This window comes from Cottoperca gobio, chromosome 10 (assembly GCF_900634415.1).
Source record: "Cottoperca gobio chromosome 10, fCotGob3.1, whole genome shotgun sequence".
NCBI classification, from domain to species: domain Eukaryota; kingdom Metazoa; phylum Chordata; class Actinopteri; order Perciformes; family Bovichtidae; genus Cottoperca; species Cottoperca gobio.
Window position 1 is genome coordinate 23,633,452 of NC_041364.1, and position 14,304 is coordinate 23,647,755.

At 39.6% G+C, this 14,304-nt stretch overlaps 1 long non-coding RNA gene across 1 annotated transcript; it reads left to right on the forward strand.

Moving 5' to 3' along the window:
- The first annotated feature begins 1,527 nt into the window (after nt 1-1,527).
- On the forward strand, nt 1,528-13,297 carry LOC115014329 (uncharacterized). Its single transcript, XR_003832885.1, has 3 exons — nt 1,528-1,679; nt 10,079-10,170; nt 12,475-13,297. It is a non-coding gene; the product is annotated as an uncharacterized LOC115014329 (long non-coding RNA).
- The last annotated feature ends 1,007 nt before the right edge of the window (nt 13,298-14,304 follow it).

Below are 14,304 nucleotides of genomic sequence, written 5' to 3' on the forward strand. Positions count from 1 at the left end.
GTTCCTCTTTGGACCATGTTGGGTCGCCACCATTCATTTCTGTGTGTCATGTGCTTGTCTTTATTGTTTCATTGGTTGCACCTGTTCCTTGTTTGCTATCCTTTATAAGCTGCCTGTTTTCTTCTGTTCATTGCTGAGTCTTGAATTGTTGCCGGAGCCCAAGTTTGTGAGTTTTTGATCCGTCCCTTGAAGTGTCCGTTTTTGTGCCCTTGTCTCGAGTTCCTAAGTTGACTGCCTTTTTGCTCTTTAGCTCTTATGATCCTTTTACTGCCTGCTTTTCGTATATCCTCTGTTGATCCTGTTTTTGCCCAGACTTTACCTGTTGTCTGGAGGTATTTTGAGTTTTGTCCTGCCACCTGTTTGCTCTAAAAGTAAAGACTCCTTTTCTAACCCACTCCGAGCCTGTGTCTGTCTCTGCATCTGAGCCTATCACCCCTGGGTAGCACAGTGGTAGAGAGTCTGCCTGTCACATACATACATACATACATACATACATACACATATATATATACACATATATATATATATATATATACTTTGATAAACGCACAATACTTTTCAACTTGCACATGGGATTTGTTGACGATAGAAAAATACAGAACATCAGATTTAAAGAAATACTGGTTATTAAATACTCACCTCCTGTATTTAAAAGGTGGCTCTAAAATGTTTGTATCTGGCTCCATCATGGCGGAGAGCGACTGTAGTCAGTTTAGTACTCATAGACACATCACAGTTTAAGGGGCAAAACATTTAAATCCATAGAATCTCTGAAACCCTTCCTGAAGCATAATCCACTGTCCATCTGTATTATAGCTAAGTACACAACTTCTACTAAACTCAATGTGACAAGTATATCCTCACAGGCAGTCACATCCATGTATTGGACATAACAAGCAGGTTGAAAGTTTGTTTTTGCAAAAGCCACATATTTTAGCTGTGTCTGAAATCACTTTCTATTTACTATAAAGCACACTTTACTTTCCAACATTTTATTTGAGTGACCGAATTCCAACTCTAAAATGTGTAATGGCGTATTAGGGCCATTGTAGGTAAAAAATACAAAATATATCCAAAATAAATAAGGAGCTGGGGGACGGGGGTAAAATTCCGAGAAATAAAACTCACAGAAATACTGAGAGTCATGAATTTGTGAGAAATAAATCAGAAATTAAATACTTGAGGTGCTATGAAAATACATTGCATATCTCTAAATCATTACAGTGAAGAAAAAATCACAGAAGTCCTCAATTTAAATGTATCAGGAATTATTTGTTGACTTTTTCCAGTAACCCAAAAAAATTAAACAATAAAGATATTTCCTTCACAATTGAGACTTTTTTTTGTTTAGTTTTACTAACACGGGACACAGGTAACATGTTTTATACTTCTTCAGAATACAATCAAAAATAATCTAATTTTCATATGTATTTTGTATACCCTTTGTTCACAATTTATTTTGAAAACCGGACGTAGTCACGTGTATACTTCTGCTAACTTTGCAGCAGTAATGCGGGGTTTCGTTGCGTTGTAGCAGCACCTTGTTGAGTTGACTACTTGTTGAGTTGAGTCAACTGTTAATGCAGCTGCAGCAATAATGTTCATAAAACAACATTTAGGACTGAACTCAAGGGCGGAAGAAAATAAAACTGGAGATGGAGAAAGAACACAAGATAAAGGTATGTGGCAGTGTTGTTTTTGAAAGAATGTAACTGAATACTTTAACCTGTCAAGCTAGCTAAAAATAATAAATGCATTATAACCAGGGGTGCTCATAACCTTTTTAGTGAGTTACTCAGATGAGTACCAGGAGACAGTGTTTGGTTTGCACAGAATGTGCACACGGGCGTCTCCCACGCAGCCAGTTGGCGTAGTTTTGGCACAATTCCGTTATAGGCTAAGTACCGACGTTAACAACTGCCCCGTCTGTGCACACGGCGACTAACTTTGTCGTCCAGCCATCCAAGCCTGCCTCCTGGAAAAACTTCACAAGTCCATCTGTTATGGCGTGCGCGGTTCAGTCAGCACCAAGTTCAATCAGTCCAAGAAAGTCCGAAGTAAACTCTCCGTTGCTGGACACGATCTAAACCAGTGGTAATCAACCTTGTCCTAATCAGGAGCCACATTGACGAAAAAATATTTTTGCAAGAGCCACAATCCAAAAACGCTCCTTTCCTCCCTGAAACCATTATGCATTTGAGAATATGGATAATAGTAATATGTTACTAAGGAATGAAAAACATAATGTACAGTGCAATAACTGTGATTTATAATTTTCACTGCAACCACAAAACACACATTGCTGATAATCACAGTCCATAACAACAGATAACAGACAGTGTGTTTACTGATCATCACTGCCCATAACAACAGATAACAGACAGCATGTTTACTGATAATCACAGTCCATAACAACAGATAACAGACAGCATGTTTAATGATAATCACAGTCCATAACAACAGATAACAGACAGCATGTTTACTGATAATCACAGTCCATAACAACAGATAACAGACAGTGTGTTTACTGATCATCACTGCCCATAACAACAGATAACAGACAGCATGTTTACTGATAATCACAGTCCATAACAACAGATAACAGACAGCATGTTTAATGATAATCACAGTCCATAACAACAGATAACAGACAGCATGTTTACTGATAATCACAGTCCATAACAACAGATAACAGACAGCATGTTTACTGATAATCACTGCCCATAACAACAGATAACAGACAGCATGTTTACTGATAATCACAGTCCATAACAACAGATAACAGACAGCATGTTTACTGATAATCACAGTCCATAACAAGAGATAACAGACAGCATGTTTACTGATCATCACTGATCATAACAACAGATAACAGACAGTGTGTTTACTGATCATCACTGCCCATAACAACAGATAACAGACAGTGTGTTTACTGATAATCACTGCCCATAACAGCAGATAACAGACAGTGTGTTTACTGATAATCACAGTCCATAACAACAGATAACAGACAGCATGTTTACTGATAATCACAGTCCATAACAACAGATAACAGACAGCATGTTTAATGATAATCACAGTCCATAACAACAGATAACAGACAGCATGTTTACTGATAATCACAGTCCATAACAACAGATAACAGACAGCATGTTTACTGATAATCACAGTCCATAACAACAGATAACAGACAGCATGTTTACTGATAATCACTGCCCATAACAACAGATAACAGACAGCATGTTTACTGATAATCACAGTCCATAACAACAGATAACAGACAGCATGTTTACTGATAATCACAGTCCATAACAAGAGATAACAGACAGCATGTTTACTGATCATCACTGATCATAACAACAGATAACAGACAGTGTGTTTACTGATCATCACTGCCCATAACAACAGATAACAGACAGTGTGTTTACTGATAATCACTGCCCATAACAGCAGATAACAGACAGTGTGTTTACTGATAATCACAGTCCATAACAACAGATAACAGACAGCATGTTTACTGATAATCACAGTCCATAACAACAGATAACAGACAGCATGTTTAATGATAATCACAGTCCATAACAACAGATAACAGACAGCATGTTTACTGATAATCACAGTCCATAACAACAGATAACAGACAGCATGTTTACTGATAATCACAGTCCATAACAACAGATAACAGACAGCATGTTTAATGATAATCACAGTCCATAACAACAGATAACAGACAGCATGTTTAATGATAATCACAGTCCATAACAACAGATAACAGACAGCATGTTTAATGATAATCACAGTCCATAACAACAGATAACAGACAGCATGTTTACTGATAATCACAGTCCATAACAACAGATAACAGACAGCATGTTTACTGATCATCACTGCCCATAACAACAGATAACAGACAGCATGTTTACTGATAATCACAGTCCATAACAACAGATAACAGACAGCATGTTTACTGATAATCACTGCCCATAACAACAGATAACAGACAGCATGTTTACTGATCATCACAGTCCATAACAACAGATAACAGACAGCATGTTTACTGATAATCACTGTCCATAACAACAGATAACAGACAGCATGTTTACTGATAATCACAGTCCATAACAACAGATAACAGACAGCATGTTTACTGATCATCACAGTCCATAACAACAGATAACAGACAGCTTGTTTACTGATCATCACAGTCCATAACAACAGATAACAGACAGCATGTTTAATGATAATCACAGTCCATAACAACAGATAACAGACAGCTTGTTTACTGATCATCACAGTCCATAACAACAGATAACAGACAGCATGTTTAATGATAATCACAGTCCATAACAACAGATAACAGACAGCATGTTTACTGATAATCACAGTCCATAACAACAGATAACAGACAGCATGTTTAATGATAATCACAGTCCATAACAACAGATAACAGACAGCATGTTTACTGATAATCACAGTCCATAACAACAGATAACAGACAGCATGTTTACTGATAATCACAGTCCATATAACAGCAGATTATAGACAGCAGAAGAAGAGTCAGAAGAGTAATGTTGTACTTACTTCACACTCAATGTGATTTCTGACACTCTTTCTGCCGCACAAGTGATTTGAAGTCGGGCTCTGCGCTGGAAATGGCGATCCGAAGGGCCTCTGTTGTGTGCTGCAGACTCAATCTGTTTCGGTTGCGACATTTTATTTTTGAGAGCGCAGAGAATGCTGCTTCACACCGGTATGTGGACAGAAACATTGAGATGATGCGTCTTGCCAGTCTGGAGATATTTGGTAGATGCCCCACCAGTTTCCAAAAGTCCACGACATCTGTAATCCGAAACTGACGCTGAACTTCATCTGAGCTCTTTAACTCCACGAACTCCATTTGAAGCTGCACAAGTCCGAGCTGGTCGCTTATTTGCTTCATTTCATTGACCTCAATCAGGAATGGGTTTTTCACAATTAGAAAAATATTGCTATGGTCCTTGAAGTCGTGGAGTCTTGATGTGTAGTTTTGCTTGAGCTCAGTTAGCACGTCACAGAATTGTGATTGACAGGGCAGGAGAGCGTCTGCATGCATCGCCATCACTTTCTGCACGGTGGGGAAGAAACGGTAATCAGAACCACGGACACTTTGTTCGAGTACATCCAGTTTGTCAGAAAATACTCTGACAGCCGTGTAGAGCTCATACACGGTCTTGTTTCTTCCCTGCATCTTGAAATTAAGTTCGTTCAAGTGCTGCGTAATGTCACACAGGAACGCAACAGACAGCATCCACTCTTTATCATCCAAAAAGGGAAATCGGGAAGTCTCCCCTTGGCCGACAATGAAGGATTTCAGGGGTTCAAGCAGGTCCATGAAATGTGCAAGCATACGTCCTTTAGACAGCCATCTGATCTCGGTGTGTAACACCAAATCTCCATAGTGAGTGTCAAACTCCTCACACAGCAGTTTAAAATTTAAGTGGTTTCTTGCACGGGCCCTGATATAATTAACCACTTTGATTACATTTGCCATCACTTCATTCAGACATTTGAACTTAGCAAACAAGTCTTGTTGATGCACAATACAATGGTATGAGAAAATACCCTCAGCAGCAACCCCGCCGTTTTTCAGTGTTTCTTTCAGCAAAGCCACGGCTCCGTTCCTCTTACCAAGCATCGCCGGTGCGCCATCTGTTGTGAATGCTGTGATTTTTTCTGGTCCAATGTTAAACTTTTCTAATGTTTCCAGCACAGCGTTTTTTATTTCAATGCCCGTTCCATTTTCCAGTGAAACCATGTCAAGCAGTTCTTCTGTAATGTCAAACTTACTGTTGATCGCTCGGATAAAGATGAGTAATTGTGGCGTGTCATTGATATCCAAGCTTTCGTCCATTGCAAGGCTGACAAACTCAGCGGATGACAGTTTGTCCTTAAGAGTATGTGCAATGTTCTCTGAAATGTCTGATGCCCTCCTAGCTACAGTAGAATCCGAAAGTTGAATTTTTTTTGCCTCTCGTTCCAGGTCTTTTTTCTCAGGAAACAACGTTGAACAAGCCAGCAGTATGCAATCCTTCACCATTTCTCCATCAGTATATGGCTTCATCTTTTTCATCAGTTCATGTATGATTTTGTAGGAGGCCTCTGTCGCTCTTTCACTCGTATTAGTGTGGAATAAGTTTTTTTGAGCAGTTCGGTTCTGTTTGAGTCTCGCCAGCTTTTCCGCCCTCAGCTCTCCACCTTTCGGAAAGTCGGTACTGAACTTCGGGTGTTTTGTGTCGTGATGGCGCTGCAAATTGGACCTTTTAAATTGTGAAATGACGTTGTCACAAAGCAGGCAGATGCATTTTCCCGAACCGGTGGAGACGAAGAAAAACTTGAGTTCCCAGTCCTCTTTAAATGTTCGATATTCCTCTTCATATTTTCGTTTCCTATATTCCTTTGCCATTTTTGCATAGTGCTGTAAGCTAGTTTTCCCAGTGTGACGGAGCAATTATCTCGCGCACCTGCAATCAGAGCGCGAAACCTGAAATCATTTGTGATTGATTGTTCAGAGGGATGGGGGGGGGGGGGCGGCTTGTGAGTGATAATGAAATGTTGATGAATTCTGCTGACAATGTTTTTGTTTTTCGTTTTTTTTAGATTTTTTTTTTTTTTAAGTGAGACTTAAAAGAGCCGCAACTAGTCTTAAAGGAGCCGCATGCGGGTTGAGTATCGCTGATCCAAACGATCTCCTGCTCGGTTTTTGTGATTTCCTCAGATCCATCAAAAAGTCCATCCATCCATCCATCCATCCATGTTTTATGGATATGTCTAGTAGTCTACTTCAATGAGTGTTAACAAGAAACATGTGTTGTTTCGATTACCTATCAGTTAAGCAAAGGCGCGTAGTGACACAAGTGACTTTATGCAATCCAGATTTTTGCCGCGCATGCGTACCAGTTATGTGCACGCTGATTATAACGTTAACTAAATTTTGGATATTATTGTATTTAAATGTTTATGTACTCATAGCTAGTAATACCAATCCGACCACATGATTTCAAATGTAATATATCTGGAAATATACAAATTAATGGATTACGAATTTACCCCAATATCTCTGATAACCTTCTTTATCAAACCAAATCTTCTGAATTTTGCAACTTTCCCAAAAAAGGGTGGATCAGTTAATCTGTAAATCCACATGTACGACAGTTCCCTGATATATTTATATCATATTTTTTAACTTTATCTCAAGTACAGTAGATTCTGTACATTATTTTATATTGAATTAAACACAAATCCATCTTCTATTGTGTTTATTGCTGTGTGGCTAATAGTACAATGCTATAAAGTCTGTATATAAATAATATATATATATATATCCAGAGCAACAGTGAATCCTGGAGCAACTCAGGGTTACGTGCCTTGCTCGGGGGCACGACGGTGGCCGCGCCTGGTATTGAACTCACAACCTTCATAACCACTAGACCACCAAAATAATAATATGCTGTATAATAAGTGTTGATCATTAGGTGATCCGGTAATTTTGGTCTAACTTTCTGCTCACTTTTGCCTTTTTGGGTTGATGACATTGACTTTTAAGTTTCGAGCATCGCCGTAGTAACCACGCAGAGTAGAACTGCACAGTATCTGCTTGTGTTCACGCTACAGGATCCCGACGTATAAAAGGCCTGCTTCCTCATTAGTCTCACGAAACGGCATAACCTCTCCCACAGGATGCAAGGAACAGAAAGAATAACTTTTACTGGAGAATACATGAACAGAAGCACCATGCATCACACTAATGGTAAAGCAATAGAACCAGCTGCTTGGGTCAGTAAGAAGAACTGTGTTCAGAGACGGCCAGGAAGCAAAGTATGAGCAATGCGTCTTTATGACGTTTGCTAAGCCTAATTGTCTGCGGTTATCTATACCTTTTGCATTTTATGAGTTTTCCTAATTTACTAGTTTGCTCTTCTTGTGAGACAAACACAATGTTAGAATGTATTTCGCATCACCACCTTTTACACTATAAGCAGTACATTGAAGTTGTCAGTAGTATGCATTTACATAATCTCACATATTTCTTATAGTCTATTACTTTGTTCATTTCATTATGTTTTTGGGTAACACTACCTTATCCGGCTGTAATTTGAATAACTTCCCTAAATGTTTCCTAGGGGGTAAAGTATTAGTAGTACTAATTAGAGGGGCAATGAAACACGTCTGATTGATTGATTCAAAGTAATTGTTTGTGAAACCGTTAGTCTGTAAGGCAGAGCAACGGGTGTAACATGCTAAAATGTTAAATGTGTCTACAAGTAAGCATATGCTTTACCACAAATATATAATAAGGTTTCCAGTAAAAACAATTACAATGAATGAATAATAACTTGGTTTAAAATGGATCCCCCGATACTGTCAGAGCTGTAGACCTGTGACGTGACATCATACTTGAGACTTGAAAGCAAAAAGACTTGGTGACTCATTAATATATTTAAAAACAATGTTGTGCTCTGCATAGCTTTGTGTAAATTGTCATGAATATTTAGTAACATAACCAGGATGTGTGCAACATTGAGGAAAAACTCCAAATTCAGATTAAGTTCCCATTACTTGTAAAATGAATTTACCTTCACACGTAAATGCGTACCTTAATATATGCTTTGATTCACTACTTGCAACTGGACACGTGACTTGGACTTGCCCTGAAAGACTCGGTTTGATTCCTAGACTTACTATCAGAGACTTGAAGACTAATAATAATCTAAAAATCAGCTTCTGTCCAGGAGATGTCTGAGGTGTTTTTTAGGAAAATAATTTGAACCCATAAAAAATGCATTGCTGAAATAAATTCTAAATGCAACTTTGACAAAAATGCTTTTATAATATCAGCAATTAAGACATTTCATAATTAATAATCAAAATAATCTAAGATATAGAGACGGTACAGTAGGCCAGTACCTGTGTCTAAAAGCAGATTCAGGCCACCACTGGTAGCCAGTGAAGGGAGCGGAGGAGCAGTGAGCAGTGGGAGAACTTGGGAAGGTTAAAGACCAGTTGGGCTGCTGCATTCTGGATGAGCTGCAGCGGTCAGATGGCACATGTAGGCAGTCCAGCAAGGAGGGTGCTGCAGTAGTCAAGGTGTGAGATGACAAGAGCCTGGACAAGAACCTGCGTCGCCTTCTGAGTCAGTAGGGGACGTATCCTCCTGATGTTGTACAGTGTGTTTGCAGGAGCAGGTTGTTGCAGCGATGTTGGCACTGAAGGACAGTTGGTCGTCCAGTGTCACACCCAGATTCCTTGCAGTCCGAGTCGGGGAAACAACAGAGGTGCCGATATTGATGGTAAGGTCTTGGATGGGAGAGCCTTTCCCCGGAAGGAAAAGGAGCTCGGCTCACTGTGAGATATCAGCCAGACAAGCCGAGATCCGTGCCTCCACCTGGGTTTCAGATCTGGGAAAAGACAGAATCAGTTGAGTGTCATCTGCGTAGCTGTGGTAGGAGAAGCCATGAGAGTGAATGACAGAGCCAAGTGAGTTGGTGTACAGAGAAAAGAGGAGGGGACCCAGGATGGAGCCCTGAGGTACTCCGGTGGTGAGTTGACAGGGGTCCGACAGAGTCCCTCTCCAAGTTACCCTGTAGGTGCAATCCTTTAGGTAGGATTCAAACAGGGAGAGAGCAGAGCCTGAGACTCCCAGTTCTTGCAGAGTGTTTTACTGCACTCAAGATGGAGATGAAAATACAAACGCCTCGCACTTCAGTTATCTATGACTGTCCCCACCCTGGTGACTAAACAGATGCCGTACAGGTACAAATCAAAATGTGTGTGTGTCTTTGTACATATTTGTAATTGGGTTCATAGTTTGTATGCGAACACAAGCTTATATTAGAATTTGACCAGGAACTATGTGTAACCATAACGTTTTGTGCATGTGTTAATGTGTTATAGTGTGTCTTGTTTCTCAGCATCAGTGCGCATTTGTGAGTGTTCATGCTTTAACGACTGTGTGTGCACATGTTGGAGTATCTGAGTGTGTGTGTGTGTGTGTGAGAGCACAGCCAATGTTTTCATCTCACAAGATTCCCCTCCTTCAAAGCAGAGGCAGATGACAGAGGCGGCGACGGCTCTCCCTTTTCATACGCCAGTCAAAACATCCCCGAGGCTCTGCTGCAGCCCGGACATGCTGAGGTAACATCCCGCTCACAAACAGACACACACAAGTTAGTGGTTACTGTGAGTACAATACAGCACAGAATGACAGAGGGAGGGGAGAAGAGAGTTTAGGTTCTCAACGTAGGGACACGACAACAACAACAACACCCTCACCGCCAAAACATGATATATATATATATATATATATATCAGTTGGGACATGTTCCTACAGTCCATGTGCCAATCTACAAAATGGAGAATCATAATGAGATTAAACAAAATGTATAATTTAACGTAACCAAGCTATGAGGTCTTCCAAAGATTGAATACATAGTGTTAGGGATACTACTAACAATAAATTGAATTATCAATGAATCTTCCGATTTTTTTTTTCATTGTTTGGATTATAATATTTCAGAATGTGATGGCCGTCAACAAGACTAAGGTCAAATCTTCACGTTACGTTTTGTGTGACCGACCAATAGTGCAACGATATTACAATTTTTATCGGTAATGATAAGAAAAAGCAACAAATCCTCACATTTGAGAAGTTGGAATAATCAAATGTTTGGTACTTTTTGTTCAAAAGTCCATTGATATTTTTTGTTTAAAATTTTTGGTCAGGAAACACAATGAAAAGACACAAAACAAAGGACGAGCCTTGTGACTCAATCCCACACACACCGTAGCAGGATTAATCTGCTCCTGAAAATTGTCCCTCAAAATGCATTACTTCTTCCAGTGTGAGTAACATTTGCTAAAAAAAATAACTACAGTGACCAGCTGTTTTAGGAAATGACTGAATGAAGGTGAAGGGAATTACTTAAAAAAAAATCCAATCCAAGTATTGTGACCTGCTTTTAAAGATTTGCATCTTCAGTAGGAATTCCCAGTTTTGGTTTTCACAAGAGATTTGTTGACAGATAGAACAGTGCAGACAGGCTGAGAAACAGGTTGGCAGGAACAAGCCCGCAGCTTAGTGGATAAGACAAGGGGCAGGGGGTAGCTGGGGTTAGCAACAGTACGCAGAAAGATCAGCCAAACAATTCCAAAATCAAAGCAGACACTACATTTCAGAAAAAAAGACTGGAACTCTACGGCAGGAATGGAACAACAGATAATCTGGCTTGGAATGAATGAAACTTTGTGGGTAAATGTACGACAGGGCTGGGTAGGGAATGAGGAGCAGGTGGGGGTGGGGATCAGGTGACGGCGAAGTGCTGTGGGACAGGTGAGCGGAAGAATCTGGATCTAAACAGAGAGGTTAATGAGTGGGTAAAAAGACAGGCATGGAAAATATGAGAGAAATTGGATTGTGCAGGTCTGAGTACATGAGCTGTAATGCTCCATTGTTTCTGTAACATTTGATTGTAGATGCAAAAACATCCGCCTGAAACTATTATACTGTTAAATGTGATGCATGCATAAACAGAATACTTCTAAACAGCAGCACTGTCCACACATTATTTTTATATTATTCATTCTAGCCTTAAGGAAATACACAGAGATGATTCAAAGAAAATATTTTGTTACTTAATTTTAGACAGAAGAGGCAACACAAAGACATATTTATATGGTGTCTACTTTCAGTTTGTAATGTTTGTTTTAATTCCAATATATTTTTATACAATTATTTTATTTATTTTTGTAATTATCTTATATTATATATTTATGTGTCTTGTACATATTTTTAAAGTAATTTTTTCATATTTTATTGTATTCTTCTGTATTTTTGCAATACTATTAATTTTCTCTTACTATGTTTATGTTATCCTCCCAATACATCAGAGCAGATTCCTTGTATGTGAAAACCTACTTGGCAATAAACCAGATTCTGATTGTGTTATCTTTATTGCCACATTGGTTGAGACTAAAATGTGTTGATACAATACGGCCCTAAATAGAAAGTTCCAACCCACCAGCCATCTGCTCCTCATACCCTGACATCTCTGTCCTGCTCATGATTTCAGATTCCCATGAATCCTGTGGCTTTAATTATATTCTCATCCACCAGGTGGTGTGGAATCTCCACAGGATTCACAGAGGATCGCCTGCCTGCCATTAGAAAGTCATTAAAATGCCTTCAACCTCAAAACATAACAGCAGTGGATTGTTTTATTTTGATTTTAAATTAAATGAGTAACTAAGATGACTCGGCACAAAGCAATTACTCTTTAGCTCTGTGTCATAAAACGAACAGTAGACATATCGTGGCTGATGCAGAGTTTGGATAAAATCAAATAAAAACAAATACACCACAAAATTCTCTATTAAATCACTTAAAAATGTGCTCATTAAAGGGATACTTTTCTATGCATGCCGTTTTTGCCTGTCATGCAGTTGGAGCTGCAAAGTTGGCCGATGAGCTGCTGAGGAGGATCTGAGGGTCGTGATCAAGGAAGTGCATTGCTCAAGTTCTCTGGAGGCTCTCACGTGTCCGAGCTGGACAAGAGCTGAAGTCTCACCTTAGTCTTCAGATATGGAGGCACTGACACCAGGCAGGTCGGGCCAGGTGACACAAACTCCATTTATATTTGGACAGCAGCACTGAAACACTAAAACACAAGTGTCTATGAAAGTATACAGGTTGTACATTTTGTAACTTAGAAACACGGTGTTGTGTAATGTGTCTCATTTATGGAGGCACTATTTTTGAACGTGTTGAGACTACACTGTAGAGCTGTTTGCTGCTTAATTGTGTAATTTAACAGAAGTTTTACAGATTGCTACTTTTACTTATAGTTACATGCAATTGCCATACACATAGATACGGAGGCCCTGAGAGGCAAGTGAGACAAGAGATTCTGGTGATCCATTTTCTAACTCTGATCCAAAATGTTTTCTGTCCTGTTTATTACTTAAGGAAAGGGGGTTTGCCAGTATCATTTTTCAAAATTATTTTTTTCATCTGTGCTTGCTGTGTCTGTTGTAATACTCATTTCGGCCACAGGAGGCTGAAGTGCCCCATGTTCTAAATAGGACTAAAAGCATTTGTTTTCTTCCAGGTGAGTTTTAACACACAATATACAGTATGTATCTTGTGTTTGTATATATCTTGTGTTTAGAGTGTATTTGAGGAGAAAAAAAACCTCACCTGGAATAAATAATAATAAATCATCCTATAAGTGTTTATCCTCCATTAGAGCCCATTTCACATGTGACAAAGGGGTGAAATGATTGCAGCCGTTTGCATCACTTAGCCAGAGTAAAGTTTAACTTAGCCATAGCTAATTAGACTTTGAATGGACAAGTGCAACTTTATGTACATAACTGCTTTAATTTCCCTAGATGGATATACAAAAGTAGGCTATAATTATATAATGTAATTAGGCAGCAGAGACACCAGAAATTAGACTGGTATCTTCAAATCTTGAGGGCAATGATAAAATGCATCATCTCGTAAATTATAACCTTCAGTAGAACCTGTAATGTCATACACTATTTCATATCGGCTGATATGTGATGGTCTGGATCATGACAGTGGGCTGTTTACGGTAAGCGCGTCATTTCCGATTGTTAATGTTTCTGTGTTGCTGGTAGCATACTTCGGCAGCTCCAGCTTGACTCAGTTAATGTTGTTATATTCTTGATCACATCGGCTAATTACTTGTCATCTATCTAAACCTATACTTGTACTTCCTAAGCACTTACAACTCTCTCCTTATCCTCCTTCTCTTAGCGACTCTCGCTAAATCCTCAATTCTTTACGCTCCGTTCGGCTCTGCTAACGTTAGCTGCTGCAGCTCGGCAGCTAGCGATGGCATCTCCCTCTTCTCTCTCCTGCTCGGTGTGTTTCATGTTTAGCTATTGCTCTGCCTCCTTTAGTGATAATGGTACGTGTATTAAATGAAGTTTATACGCAGGGTTGGAGGCGATAGATGAGCGGCTCCGCACCATGGTTAGTCAGCGGTTAGCAAGTGTAGCTGTTAGCAAGCCCCCTATAGCCGGTACGGGCCGACCAGTGGTATCTCCTGTTAGCCGGCCCCCGGCGGGGCCCGAGCAGCCGGGAGACTGGGTGACTGTCCGAAAGAAGTGTTATCAGAAGCCCACGGTTCACCACCAACCGCTTGCTGTTTCTAACAGTTTCTTCCCACTCAGTGACACACCAGCTGAGAAGCCAACTCTGGTTATCGGTAGCTCAATTTTTAGATACGTTCATTTTGAGACACC